General features: G+C 47.3%; 1 long non-coding RNA gene across 1 annotated transcript; it reads left to right on the forward strand.

Moving 5' to 3' along the window:
• The first annotated feature begins 6,714 nt into the window (after positions 1-6,714).
• On the forward strand, positions 6,715-10,559 carry LOC121064521. The gene is made up of 3 exons (XR_005816532.1): positions 6,715-6,760; positions 7,710-8,058; positions 10,416-10,559. It is a non-coding gene; the product is annotated as an uncharacterized LOC121064521 (long non-coding RNA).
• Positions 10,560-12,871: the final 2,312 nt, after the last annotated feature.

The raw sequence follows: 12,871 nt of genomic DNA on the forward strand, positions 1-12,871 counted from the left end.
CTGTGTGATCCGTGCTGATGTAGCAGTGTTGGTCTGGAGATGGAAGACACTTGCTGTAAATCCCTGTGCGATGAAAATGATCTCCAGTGAGAAATACCCCCAGATCCCCTGCTTGGAGGCCCTACGATAAACCTTCCCCAGTGAGGCCAGTATGAAATCTATTCCTCGGTCTTCCAAGCCCTGGTTTTGGAAGCACCTACCAAGAGATGGTGTGGGTTTATTTAACATTAACAATGCCAGCTTCAAGGGAAGATTATGTGGGGCACCAGCATGATGGAGGACTTGCTCAGGCTGCAGATGGCAAGGTTTTGGGGCTGTCTGCCTTGGTTCGTGCTCTGCCTATAACTGGATGGTGTCTGCAGGATCGGGGCCATGAGCTGGCAGGACATGTGTTCATGTCAGATTTGTGAGCTGAAGACCAAGGCTCTCAGAGCTGAGTTACTGGAGGGAGAATCAATCCTCCCATTATGATAATTTTGAGCTGCCTCTTTCCCTCCTACTGCCTAGGAAGCTTTATTCCGAGTATTGATTAAGCTTTATTCATTAAGTACCAGTGGTGGGAAAAGAAAAAGTCAGGAAATGGCCCCCCACTGCGAGGAAGTTGCAGGCAAAACACCCATGGGTCTGTCCTGATGTTGGGGGGGGCTCCAAACTATGACATTTGGGGAGGCACCGGTGAGGGGTGGGAGGTGAAGGGTCTCAGCTCTGCCATGGTACATGCTGCCTCCATTCAGGGTGTGTTTTCTATTTGCTTTGCTTGAAATTCTCTTTTGTTTGTTTGTTTTAAAGTGAATTAATTTGATGGTTGAGGGGTTTTCCAGATTAAAATCTTTCCTTTCCTTTTTTTTTTTTTTTTTTTTTTTTTTTTTTTAATTTCAAGGGATAGGTCTGAAGCTTTAGACGGGTTTGGACTTACATAACAGCATTTCATGCTGTTTTTACAGCAGGATGATAAGCTCTTTAAAGACCTCGCCCCCTTAAAAGACACATCTTCCAGCATCCTCGCTTGCTTTCTCATGCTGCCCATCCCTGGGGTAACTCTGGCTTTTATGCCCAGCAGCATGATGCAGCTGTTGGTGTTTGCAACCTCATCCATGATGCGAGCAGCACGTCCTGGGGCTGATCGGCTGACAGACAACCATGGACACAGGACCTGAGCTTGCACAGCCCCATGTTTGACATTGCTTCGACCAGCCCCACGTAGCTCAGCAACAGGCAAATCCTCCTTTGCCAACATTTACATGGAGGAGGTGGGGCTGGCTTGGTGTCCTGATGACTCCGGTGAAGCTCCAGCAAGTGCATGGGCAATGAAATGCCCTGGCCATGGCCTCCACCCTGGACATTTTGGGTTTTGCTGGTTGGATTGAATCCTGCAGAGCAAACTCCAGTGTATTGAAGTGATACAATTTTGGATAAGCAGCCGGGTAAGCTGGCAGCGCCACGAAGCATGCAGGTGGATGCTCGACCCCCAGAGAAGCCCCCAGTTCAGCTTCCTGGGATACGATGGAGGGTTTTTCCAGCATAAGGAGCAATTTCCCCCCGAACCTTAGGGGGAAACAAGATCTGACCTATTTTTATCTCAGGAATCGACTAGAGATGAATACTTGATTCCCCAGAGAAAAGCAAATTTTCCAGGCCAAAAGTAACATGTCACGTGGGGGAGGATGTGATTTTCCACCCTGAAGTGTAAAACTTGTGTGTCTCTGACAGCACGAAGCTGACTTGGTGGTCACAAAAAAAATATAAAGATATTTATCTTTGAAATTCAGACCCAGGGCCAAACTGAGCAGACACGGACCAGCTTAGCCTGGGCTCAAACTGTCCTGAGCTCTCCAACGTGACAAATGTCTGGGTGGCTGAGCTCAGCGCGTGGTGCCTGCACGAGGCCTTGGGCAGTGAGCTGATGGCCACAAATGAATACGAAATGAGACGATATTTTTGTTAGGTGACAGCCATGGTGCAGAATAAGAAAGTAGAAAAGTTAAGCGCATGCAGCTCATATTCTGCTACAATTTGAAATCAGTAATCATTGCAATGAGTAAATGTTGGGGTAATCAACTCTCCTGTGTTGGGGTCTCATTGTAACCACAGGGAGCAGGAGGAAATCATCCTTTCGGTCCATGCATTGCAACCCAGATGCTATTTTTTCAGTCTTTCAAAGCAATGATAGCCATCGTCTTGTCTGTGAGAATGCCACAGCTGGAGGGGTCAGTGCTTGGCTCTGTAAAATCGCAGAATCCTGGAGCACTGCCCGTAACTCACCTTGGTGGTGGTGCACCTCCATCAAGCCCTTGGTGAGGACCTGATCGGGTCCATCCTCATCAGCTGGTCCGGGATTCTGATAAGGAGATGCAAGATCAGAGCAGATCTCTTATTTTCAGAGCAAGCTCATCCTCTCGAGGTCTGGAAGGGGATCTGATCACCATAACCCTTGACCGTGCATCTTCCCAGCCCAGTTTTAGCCAATGTTGATCCTCCTGGCCATGAGGACATTTCAGGTGTCTCTTCCCCTGCGTGGGCTGTGAGCGAGTGCTGCCCAGTGATGGATGGGCGAGCACTGCTGTTGCAGTATTGCACAGAATCACAGAATCGTCTAGGTTGGAAGAGACCTCCAAGACCACCGAGTCCAACCTCTGACCTAACACTAACAAGTCCTCCACTAAACCATATCACTAAGCTCAACATCTAAATGTCTTTTAAAGACCTCCAGGGATGGTGACTCAACCACTTCCCTGGGCAGCCCATTCCAATGCCTAACAACCCTTTCGGTAAAGAAGTTCCTCCTAATATCCAACCTAAACCTCTCCTGGCGCAACTTTAGCCCAGTCCCCCTTGTCCTGTCACCAGGCATGTGGGAGAATAGACCAACCCCCACCTCGCTACAGCATCCTTTAAGGCATCTATAGAGAGCAATAAGGTCACCCCTGAGCCTTCTCTTCTCCAGGCTGGACGAATTTCCCATTATTGTGTCAATATGCTGCATTATGAACTGCATTCACACTGCCGTGACAGCGGCCGTGAGTCTCTCGTGGCTCTGCCTGCAGACCAGGGCTTGCTTTTGCCTTGCAAAAGGCTGCCTTTGGCTTTGCAGGGACCTGACATAGTGCCAGCCTGGGGGTCCACACTCTGGTGGCCTTCTGCTGCCAGCACAGAGCCTCTGCAAACCCTCTCGGCAGATTTTTGTTCCATACCATCCCTTTGCTCCCACTGCAAAGAAGGGATCTGCTCAGCAGCCAGCCTGGGATTGTTTTGCTCAGGGACTTTCAATTAAAAATTTTCCTGGGTTTACTTTACCCAGGTAGGAAAGGAAAAGCAGCAAAAACAGCATGGAGGCCAGAGTTCATTTCCCTCACTGCCCTGCAGCTCAGCCTCTCCTCCTCCTCTCCCATGCACCTTTAAGTCCACTCCGATGACTCTTGCAACCCCAAACTGTCAATGCTTCATCTTTGCTGGGCATTTAAAGGGTTTGTGCTACTGGCTATCTCAGGGCTGTGCTTGCCCATGGGCTTATGTCTTTGTGAGCTGTTTTATCGTCACAAGGACTTTGCTCTGACCTCTAATGCTCTTCCTAATGACATGGGAGAAAAGGAAGGACAACAAGCTGCTGACGCTTAGTCCACGTTTTGGAGTTATTCTGGATTTCTGGGAAGTAAGACAGTGAGTAAAGGGGAATGCAGTTTTCCTTTGTTTTCTACTATGTCTATTTATTAAACCTTTTCTCAGCCTTTTTTCTTTAAAAGAGAACAAACAAGTGAGAGGTACCAGCATGCATCTTGAGTACTGAAGTGCTCTATGCCAGGAAATGACCAAGATATTTATTACTCGGCTGGGTACTGAAGTTTTCTAAGTGCACAGAGATTTCCCGGGCACATATCAAAGCAAAATAACACAAAGAAGTAGTAGGAAGGGCAAAGATGAAGAGGGGAGGCAGGGAGGAGGTTATGGACTCCTTTCATGCCTTTCGTCTGGGTCTCACAAGTGTTTTGTGGTCAACCAGAAACTACCCCACATAGCTTAAATGTGTGCCTTCCTTTAGAAACCAGGTCCCTTAGTCAAGATGATGTTTGGAAGTTCTTTCCTATGAGGGTGGTGAGGATGTGGAACAGGCTGCCCAGAGGAGCTGTGGCTGCCCCATCCCTGGCAGTGCCCAAGACCAGGCTGGATGGGGCTGGGGGCAGCCTGGGCTGGTGGGAGGTATCCCTGCCCGTGGCAGGGGCTGGGATTAGATGGGCCCTGCCAACCCAAAACCAGTCTGTGATTCTATGATATGGCTTTTGGGAGTGTTTGTTGATACAGCTCCTCTGCCTTGCAACCCACAGCACTCCAGTTGGCCATTGACTTTAATGTGCCTCTCACCACCGTTTGACAGATGCAACATAATCCAAACCGCTTCAGACCACTGCGACTGTGTTTCGCTACCAGAGCAATTTGCTTGGAATACAAGGGCACAGCCAAAGCATGTGTACAAACACAAGTCTCCAGTGGCTGCTGCTTTAGTAACCATCACTTGGGGTAGGGGGGGACCACAGCTTTAATTTCATGTAGGTTGGTGTACTTTAATATTGTTCTTCCTGTTGTTCCATAAGACATGGCCAAAGGTCCAAGGACGTTTCTTTAATTGCTTTATTCCACAGTGGGCAAGGTATTTACTGTCAATTCTTTATCCCATTTATGCTTCATTACACTCAGATTAACTCTTTGGTGGGTCATTAGGAAATCACACAGGAAAGCAGACAATCTAGGAAAATGTTAAAGCACTATGAAATAGGAGAGATTCTGACTGTGAGCGTTTCCTGGCTAAACACTGGAGTCAGGAAAGGAAGGGTTTGAATGCTCATTTATTGGCAGCACTTCCTAATGTGTATTGCAGTTTGGCAGACGTAAATGCTAGGATTTGTAATCACTGGATATATAAAAACTGTATCAGATTTCATCTGTTTTTCTTCTCATGTACATCCATTCCCAAACTGAGGCCTGGGATTCCCATGAATGGAGAAGTCTGGATTTTAGGCTGGCAAAATAAATGGACTGAGATGAGACAGCTTGGGAGATACTGGAGATTAGGTCGTCTGGGAACCACCTGTATCCTACACCTAAAAATGAGTGTGGGTAGAAAAATACTACTATTACAGTTTTTTCCTGAATCTTATCCAATCTTATAAGTATCTTATGTCTTTTACCCATCCCATGGTTTTAGTTACAGTAATGTTTTTGTGCTGCTTCCTCAGATTTGGAAATCTAAACTCCAGTAGTTCATTTGACAAATTAAGCTTCTCACGGGAGATACCTGGCATTCCTTGTCCACCACCATTTGCATTTCATAATTAATTTAGCAAACTAGATCTGAGTATCTTGGGGCATGCAGCAAACATTTGCAAGATCTTTTTCATTAGACCAAAACCAAAGCCGTTAATCATCTACTTTTTTTTCCTTTTTTCCTTCTTTTTTCTTTTTCTTCTTTTTTCTTTTTATAAATGAAATATTAGACTGTGACCATGACCGAGATGAAAGGCAGAGAGCAAGAAGATGGGACCGGAAATAACTAATTGCCGTCTAGTTAAAGTATTCAACAGGAATGTGCCCAGCCATGGAAAATTGGCTATTCTTGGGTGAATATAGCTTTGGAGGCTGAACATGAAGATAGGAAAGTTGTTGCTGAAAGTTTCATTGAAACCTTTCTGTGAAAACTCCTTGTTTTGAAATAGTGGCATGAATAACAATGCCATTGGAAAAGCCCTACCGTAATATTTGCAGTGAAGTCCCCAGAGCCTGTGTATTAATCCAGGTAGCATGTTCATTTTTATCAGGTTTATTCTTCCCTAGAGGCTGAGCCAAAGAGCTTCCAATTTACCCAGGTCATTAGTGATTTATATGATAATTGGATCTAAGTTGATTTTAACTATTTGCTTTAAATCTCTGGGGATTTGTATTCTTAGACATTTTAATGCCATTGGAAATTTCACTGATTAAGCAAAGCCGAGTATATGTACTTAATTAGTCCTGAAACCAATTAGTCCTTTGTCGGTCAAATTAATCTTGTATCTGGACCTTTAAATGAGTTCTAATAATCTGGGCATTGACCTTTGTGGGCTGGAGAGTGGAGGCAGAGCACTGCCTATATCCAGCCTGGGGGACAACACCCCCCCCTCCACTCTCAGGCTGGGCGCATGCTCAGCTTTGTCTTCCCTTGTTCCTTTTGCCACTGAAAGCAGTCGTCTGAAATGCAATTGTGGGTGATTGTCTCAAAAGGAAGGTAATTATGGGGCTGGTGGTGAAGCAACGGGCAAGCCCTGGTGTCTCCTGGAGGCAGGAAGGCAATAATCCTGGTAGACACCACCAAAGAGTCTTGCTGCTTTAATGTCAGTGCCTTGAAGGCTCTTTCTAGCACTAGGACAGACTGGATCCATGGGTTTTTGCCTGTGGTTGTCTGTCCAAAGCTTAGATGTAGAAAATGTGACACCCTTTTCATGCATAATTCAAGTAAATGCACTTTACCAGTCTTGTACAACAGGGTTTGTATGCACATCCTTCCCATCCCTGCAGCACCTCAGGGTGGTGATGACTCGCAGTGACAGCCTCCCCATTCTGCTGGAGGTGACCGATGCCTTCAACAGTAGTGCCTAGGAGGATTCTGGCAGGGTGAACATCACACATGCACTAATAATGCGCTATTGTGAAGTCCCTGTGACAACACAGGAGTGTCAGCCTCCAGCCAGAGGAAATGGAGGTTGGCTTTCTTGCCATCTGAATAGGGCTGCAGGTATTTAGGAGGTGGTTTGCAAACTCTGTTCATTGATAAAATGTTGAAAAAGAACTTTCCATCTCTGTGAAGGTGAAAAACTTTGCAGAGAGTAGTACATCAGTAGTACATTAGTACATCTCTACAGATAGTGCACTTAGAGTTGTCATCTGGGTGATACTATTTGTGTGTTGCCTGAAGAGCTGCACAGATCTCCTGAGTGGAGGTTTCACACCAGAGTATTTCCTGATACTCTCTGTCACAAATCCAGCCCAAGATGGGATCATTTTGTGATTTGGGAAACTGGATTGGCATGGCTCTAGGGACTGGAAATGTTCTCATCTAGTCCTGCTCCAGCATGGGTCAGCTGTACAAGTTTCCCATCACACGGTTATGTCAGCTTTTTGTTTTAAGTAGATTGAATTCCGCACCCTCACCCCTCATGTTAATGGATTATTTAACTTGTCCCTATTCCAGGAGACACAATTAATAGCACTGGAAACACTGACTGGAATGGTAAAGCAATACCTTGGCTTTCTGTAAGAGAGGGCTCCTGCAGGGACTGGAATAAGGGGAGGACTCCAGGTTTTTGGGACAGTTGAGATCTGGAGAGGGCAAGAGTTTGAGAGGTTGTGGGACTTGATAGCTCTTTAGAAATTGACTAAGTCTGCTGCTTCTTAATCCACAGATGAGAGGAGAGAAAAGGGGACAGGGAGGGAAGGGGACCCACTGGAGGGTGGGAGGTGGACAGGAGATAGGCAGAGATGGTGGCAGGAAGGCGTGCAGGAGCAATAAGCCAAGGGACAGCAATAAGATTGATGTCCCCAGGGATGAGGAGGGAGGCACAGATGTGGGATCTGGATTTACCCTGTGAAGAGGAGGAGGAGGAGGAAGCTGTGCTGGGGAGAGCTATGCTGTGATCATGAAGGTATGGCAGTAAAACTGCACAGTTACTCCCATTTCCTTCCAGTCCCAGGGATCTGAGATGCTGGAAAGCCCTGAATTGGATTTTAGGCTCAGTGCAGCAACACAGGCTCCAGCCAAATTGCATCGTCCACCCTTTGATCCTCCTACTGCTATGAGCACTTCCAGTGGATATTCATCACAGCAGGGTATGACCCTACACAACCCAGGAATAGACAGAGTAGCTCATTTTGCCGAGGGTCGGGGAGGAAGTCTGCAATGGAGCCAAGAATAGAGCCCTGCTCCGGCAGCTCCTGGTCGCGTGCCTTCTCCCCTCTCCTATTCTTCCTCCCGGCAAGTGGCAAGACAAATAGCCGGACACATCAAATCCACTGAGATCAGGAGCTGAGTCAAAGGTCAGTGCTTGGGCACAAAGATGCTTCTATTTACAAGGCACTAATCTGGGCCGCCACTGAGCATCAAAGCTGGTTTCGCCATACAGATGAGGCCCGGGGCAGGGGGTCATGGCAGCACGATGATTAGCTGCTTTGGGGAAAAGAAACTTAGAGAGATGGGAGCGTGCAGAGCTGAATGGGTGGAAATTGGCTAAGTTAGGTGTCCATTCATGGGGCAGGGTGTCTCACTGCCTAACTTTCTGGGAAAAGTGATGAACAGCTCAAGTCTCCATTCTTATGCTGCCTCTTGGTGTAACCTTGCACCACCTCAGCAATGCAGGCATCCTGATGACCATCACCCAGGGGACGCATGCACCTCCACAACCTGAGCTTCCATCCCTGGAGATGTGTACACCATGATTCTCATTATTTTCAGGAGAAGGTTGGCAGGACTTTGCTAGATTGCAGCCATATGGAGGAACCCTGTGGTTCCTTGTCAGCTCCAGGACTGCGGCCTACCCTTGCCCTTCCTCTGTGCCTGGAGGCCTTTGTCACTGAGGAGAGGCATGGGGTTGTTCTTCTGACCAGAGGTTTTAGAGGGTCCCCGGTCATTAGTATAATCATTTCTGATTTTGATTAATCAGCTGCCCAGTGTAGAGCTGACAGAGGGAAAGGCAGGGAGGGCAGATAGAGGAAGGAGGTAGGGTTAAATCTACAGCAACACACTGCAATACTCTGCTGGCCTTGAGGTTTAACTCAGAGTCTTTCTCTGTGGCATTTCTTTAGTTAGCCCATGCACTGGTGTAATGCTTCTTGCTGGTATTCACACTGATTTTTCACCATCTTGACGTGTTACCTCCACAGAGGGCTTTTTGAGGGTCTGTAGAGGCCAGATTTACAGGCCAGTGCCAAAGGATGGCCTACATCAGCGTGGCTTTTTGAGCCCCTCTGCACCTTTTGGAGCTCTTCAGCCACTGTAGAGAAAACAGAAGCACAGGATGGTTGAGACTGGGAGAGATTTCTGGAGGTCTTCTGGTCCTACCCCCTGCTCAAGCAGAACAACCTACAGCAGGCTGCCCAGGTCCACACCCAGGGGACTCTTAAAGATCTTCAAGGAGGAGACACCACAACCTCTGGGCAATGCCCTGGAGCTTCAAATTTTGCACTCAGACTTTAGCATTTGATGCCTCCACAGGTTTAGCTACCTTTAAACTGCTGAAGGCCCTTAAAACATGTGTGTAAAAATGTATGACACCTCTTATTCCTCCCCTGATAACTATCCTCACTGTACAGGTTAGGAGAACAGGGAACCCTTCCAGAAACCTTCATTCCTGCAGCCTCAACCTCTTCCCAGACCTAATCCCACATCACAGCCCATCGTTGTCTCATCCTGCATGATGCTTTGAACTCCACATTACAGAACAGAATTTGGCAGGAGCTGTCTGGTCAGGGGCTTCTGTAACCAGACAGTGACCACCTCTTAGGACAAGCCCTCCATGGGCTTGGCACCAGCACAGAAGCATTTGAGCTTGTTTTCGGACTCAGTGATGGAGGAACACAGCCTGTCTGGCCCAACAGCCAGCTGCACCGTCTATGAAAGCTACAGGTGGAAAAGTGTTGGATTTATGCTTGCAGACTGTGCAGGTTGTTGGTCAGTGTGGAAGGAGCCATATCACGAAATGCTGCCCATGAATACATTATCCAGCACACAGCCTGTTGTCCTGCGTCCAACTGGACAAGAGCTGTCTGCAGAGTGCTCAGCTTCTGCTCACTCCCAAGTCTGGATGTGCTGCCCGCTCCCACGTGTTCGTTGCCATTAGAAAGGCTGTTCTAGGATGTCAGTCATTTATTATACATAGGAAGCTATAAGATGAAATCTATATTTGCAGCTTCATTAAACGATAATTCACAAGGCCTTGCCTGGTGGAGCTGGGAGCTAGTGTTGTTAAAACACGACTCTTCCTGCAAAAAGCAACCCCTTAATGACTCAGATGCAGCTTATACAACTACCACACCACTTGCCTCCTGTCCAAAGATCCAGACTCTGCTAAAGGGATTAACTTCTTAGTGAGCTCTCCCAGCATGGTGGCCAAGCTCAGACCTCATAATGGACCAGTTAAAAGGTCATCCTTACTTATGGCTGCAGCTTCCTTACACGAGAGCTTCCACACTTCCATCTGGCACTGCAGGGCACTGAAGGCAAATATTGGAATTTTAATGTGTTATTAATGCAGCAATAAATGAATCTTTCTGATGCCTCTCTGTTTTCTGGAAGGCACTGAAGAGTTAACACAAGAGATGCTTGCAAAGCCAGGAAATGAAGGCAGCAATAAAATCTTATTGCCAATGTTTTTTAACTAACAAAACTCTCCTTGCAGGAGGATGCCCAGGGAGATACCTTGTCAACTGGTCCAGCGCTGAGCAGAGCCAGGCTGGATTCACACTAGGTAGCTCCTGCACCCGCCAAGCTGGTGCCACCCTTCAACTTGCCAGCTAATAAAGGTATTTTGTGTGGTTCCTGAGCAGCATGAAGCAAAAATGTCGTGTCGGGCCTTCTCTGTGGAGGCTGCTACACCCTGGCCCTGACCCAGTGGGAAGGTTCACAAAGACTTGCATGCATGGTATTCCTCAATCAATAGTTAGATCTTGATGTCAACTGGCAGGAGAGCCCAAGGCATTTTGCTGTGTTACAGCTCTTTACAACAAGCCACCCAGACGGCTGATTTCAGGGACGCCTGTTGTCCTCCAGGCTGCTTCAAGAAACCTTGCTGAACACGAGAGATGAAACCTTTCCTGTCTCTATGGGACTCTCCCATCCTCTTTTCTTTTTTCATTTGGCAAGACACGGGAGGGTTAATTCCTAGCAGAAATATTGCAATCCTTCTGATGTCCCCTGCCTGTCTGGTCCCTAACCTTGAATGATGCACCCTTGGCGTCCCAAGGGGCCTCCTCTGATTGATTGATCCCTATCTAAGTTGGTGGATAGGGGAGAATATTTACTACTCAGCAGAGAGCCCTTCAGAAAGATGTTTTATTAAAGCTGCTCAGAAAACAGGAAATGCAATAAACAACTGAGAGACAAACGAAGAGAGGTAAATATACCATCCCGCCTATCAGGCCTGCCTAACAGCTATAATATACCGGCCTGCACGCTCACATAGGTCACTCTTTGGCCATCACCTGAAGAAAGGAATAGCTTCTGTTTTCCAGCTGATGTATTGACCCAATAAAAGGTATTATTACATTGCCTATCACTGCTGACTACAGGAGAGTGTTTTGAAGAGAGTGATGGCTCCCTTTGGAGAGTCACGGAGCAGGAATAAGCGTGTATGTATGTGAGCATGTCAGCAAGAGCGAGAGATATTCCTCCTTCTGGAGAGAGCAGGGCTCTCTGAAGACCTTTGGCTGGTTTGGCTACAGTGTAATTGGAGCAGCTCCTCTTTCCTGAGGTGGATTTTGGGGCTGAAGTGGTTGGGGAAAGGGGAATGAGGCCCTTTGCCTTTTTTAATTGAGGTCTCTGGACCTCCTTAATTGGGATCTAAACCAGCAGAGCAAGTTTAGATCCCAAGAAGGGATGCTCACTGATCCTGAGTGCTTGGTTCACCCAGGCAGCTCCGAGCCTGTTTTTATCTGCAAATTTACTCTGCAGATGATGCGGGGTGAGCCACTGGGTCAGAAACATGCTTGTTGCCAGCCACAGGCATGCATGTGTGCACATACACCCCTTCTCATCTTGCCCTGCACTCCTTCCATAGCAATAAGGGGGTAGGGGGTTGTGAGCTTCTGAGATTATCCCACGTTTTGCTGTTTGTTTGATACAGTGATTCCCTATATGAAATTCGTGAGCAGCCCAGACCCCTGTAGTGCTCCTCTCCCTCCCAGCTGATACTCTGAGAGCAAGGCTACAGCCTCAGCTGCATCTTTTATTTTTCTCTTGTCCTACAACTCTTGGCATAAGGACCTGGTGTTCCCTATGGGCTGGAAAGTGACTTCACCTCTTGGCCAGCATATAAAATGATGGATAAGACTTTTTGCCAAGGAGGAGATGACAGTCTTGTGGATGACACAGAGCAACCATGTTGTCCCACCTGCAGGGCACAGGACTCTGGTGCATGGGGCAATGGGTGCTTTCCCACGTGGTTGTTGCATTGCTGCTGCCACCAGTGTAAGGACCCAAAATATGCCAAATATCTCACTGCCACACAGCCTCGCTCTCTGCATTCATTACCTGGAATTATGCATATCAAGGTCCTGGCTGATGTAAGTGTACAGACGTAGGTCTGCTCTCGACAGCGTAATCCTCCCCACCTCCTCTCCTGCCACCCGGCCCGTGACACGCTTCAAGGCATGACCCGCGGGGATTAGCTGGACGTGGCTTTGTTCCCTCCGCTCTCTCGAGGTGTATGGATTACACCAAGGGGCACAGGGACGATTAGTCGTCGCTGATTAACTCATTCACCAAAAATGGTCGTTTTGAAACTTCAAATGGTGCTTCTGAGCTTTGTGATGCAAGGAGGGGTGCAGGGAGACAGAGAGGGATGCTAAGCAATTCAATTCAGAGCTTTTGTGGCCAAACGCACTGGAAATGCTACGGTAATTATAAGCTTGCTGCACATTTCCAGCGCTTTGTGCCTGCAAGGCTAGAAAACACCCCTTCCCCCCCTCTTTTTATTATGTTTTATTTTTTTATAAGGGTTTATATTCTATATATATTTTATATACATGCAGACACATGCACACTGAAATGAGCTAATAGCAGCTTTAAATTCGAAATGGATTTTCCTTTCCCATAAATCACGGAGTAAATTTGCTACAACAGCCCGAAGCAACCCCC

Source organism: Cygnus olor, chromosome 1, assembly GCF_009769625.2.
Source record: "Cygnus olor isolate bCygOlo1 chromosome 1, bCygOlo1.pri.v2, whole genome shotgun sequence".
Classification (NCBI taxonomy): domain Eukaryota; kingdom Metazoa; phylum Chordata; class Aves; order Anseriformes; family Anatidae; genus Cygnus; species Cygnus olor.